Genomic DNA, 2,393 nt, shown 5'->3' on the forward strand with positions numbered 1-2,393 from the left:
ACAGTACCCAAAGCGGTGTATCTATTTTGCAGGGGGATGACCGCAGGGGACCCCTGCACTAACTTCCTTGCACTGCTCTTCCTGTTGGTCTTCCATTCCCTATCTGGCTGTGGACCCTTTACCTGCGGTAAGACCAACTTACTAAATGTGCTATCCACATCATTCTCAGCATCGTGCATGCTCCAGAGTGAATCCACCCGCAGCTCCAGTTCCGCAACGCGCTTCGTCAGGAGCTGGAGGCGGATACACTTCCCGCCCACATCGTCGTCAGGGACATCGGAGGTGTCCCTGATTTCCCACATGGTACAGGAGGAGCATAACACATGTCCGAGTTCTCCTGCCATGACTTAACCCCTAGATTAACTTAATTTGGCAACTACAATGCGAAATGTTACTTACTGAACTAGAAAAGAAAAAGAAAAACTACTTACCAATCACCAGCCAATCACTTACCCCCTTGGCTATGACGTCACCTTTCGATTACTTTCTACTTCTTTTTTGCCTTCTCACCCCGCTGCAACTGCACAAGCTCTGCCTTTTGTAGGCCTGGGACGCTGCCGCTCTGCCTCTCGACCTCCCGCTGGGCCTCTCCGACTCACGCTGGCCTCTTGTAGGCCTGGGCCGCTGCCGCTCTGCCGCTCGACCTCCCGCTGGGCCTCTCCGACTCATGCTGGCCTCTTGTAGGCCTGGGCCGCTGCCGCTCCGCCTCTCGACCTCCCGCTGGGCCTCCCCGACTCACGCTGGCCTCTTGTAGGCCTGGGACGTTGCCGCTCTGCCGCTCGACCTCCCGGAAGGAAAAGAAATTTCAGGGTTACGGGGTAAGGGTGGGGGAGTGGGACTAGCAGAGGTGCTCTTGCAGAGAGCCGGCACGGGATCGATGGGCCGAATGGCCTTCTACTGTGTTGTAACCATTTTATGATTCTATTCTATGTGCAGGGCTGCATACAACAACAACAACTTGTATTTATATAGCACCTTTAACTTGGTAAAATGTTCCAAGGCGCTTCACAGGAGTGTTATGTGCTAAAAAAATTGACACCGAGCCTATGAAAGTAAACTAGCACAAAATATAAAAACAGATAGCAAGAGTTTCTATAGGTATATAAAAAGGAAAAGAGTGGCTAGAGTAAATGTTGGTCCCTTAGAGGATGAGACCGGAGAATTAGTAATGGGGAACATGGAGATGGCAGAAACTCTGAACAAATATTTTGTATCAGTCTTTACGGTAGAGGACACTAACAATATTCCGACAGTAGATAGTCTAGGGGCTATAGGGGGGTAGGAACTTAACACAATCACAATCACTAAGGAGGTTGTACTCAGTAAGATAATGGGACTAAAGGCAGATAAATCCCCTGGACCTGATGGCTTGCATCCTCGGGTCTTAAGAGAAGTAGCGGCAGGGATTGTGGATACATTGGTTGTAATTTACCAAAATTTCCTGAATTCTGGGGAAGTCCCAGCAGATTGGAAAACTGCAAATGTAACGCCCCTATTTAAAAAAGGAAGCAGACAAATAGCAGGAAACTATAGACCAGTTAGCCTAACATCTGTGGTTGGGAAAATGTTGGAGTCCATTAATAAAGAAGCAGTAGCAGGACATTTGGAAAAGCAAAATTCAGTCAGGCAGAATGAGCATGGATTTATGAAGGGGAAGTCATGTTTGACAAATTTGCTGGAGTTCTTCGGGGATGTAACAAACAGGGTGGATAAAGGGGAACCAGTGGATGTGGTGTATTTGGACTTCCAAACGGCATTTGACAAAGTGTCACATAAAAGGTCACATAAAAGATAAAAGTTCACGGGGTTGGGGGTAATATATTAGCACGGATAGAGGATTGGCTAACTAACAGAAAACTGAGAGTCGGGATAAATGGTTCATTCTCTGTTTGGCAACCAGTAACTAGCGGGGTGCCGCAGGGATCAGTGCTGGGACCCGAACTATTTACAATCTATATTAACGACTTGGAAGAAGGGACTGAGTGTAACATAGCCAAGTATGCTGACGATACAAAGATAGGAGGAAAAACAATGTGTGAGGAGCACACAAAAAATCTGCAAAAGGACATAGACAGGCTAAGTGAGTGGGCAAAAATTTGGCAGATGGAGTATAATGTTGGAAAGTGTGAGGTCGTGCACTTTGGCAGAAAAAATTGAGATGAGGAGAAATTTCTTCTGTCAGAGGGTTGTAAATCTGTGGAATTCACTGCCTCAGAGAGCTGTCGAAGCTGGGACATTGAATAAATTTGACAGAAATAGACAGTTTCTTAACCGATAAGGAGATAAGGGGTTATGGGGAGCGGGCGGGGAAGTGGAGCTGAGTCCATGATCAGATCAGCCATGATCGTATTGAATAGCGGAGCAGGCTCGAGGGGCCTTATGGCCTATTCCTG

This window comes from Pristiophorus japonicus, chromosome 16 (assembly GCF_044704955.1).
Source record: "Pristiophorus japonicus isolate sPriJap1 chromosome 16, sPriJap1.hap1, whole genome shotgun sequence".
NCBI lineage: Eukaryota > Metazoa > Chordata > Chondrichthyes > Pristiophoridae > Pristiophorus > Pristiophorus japonicus.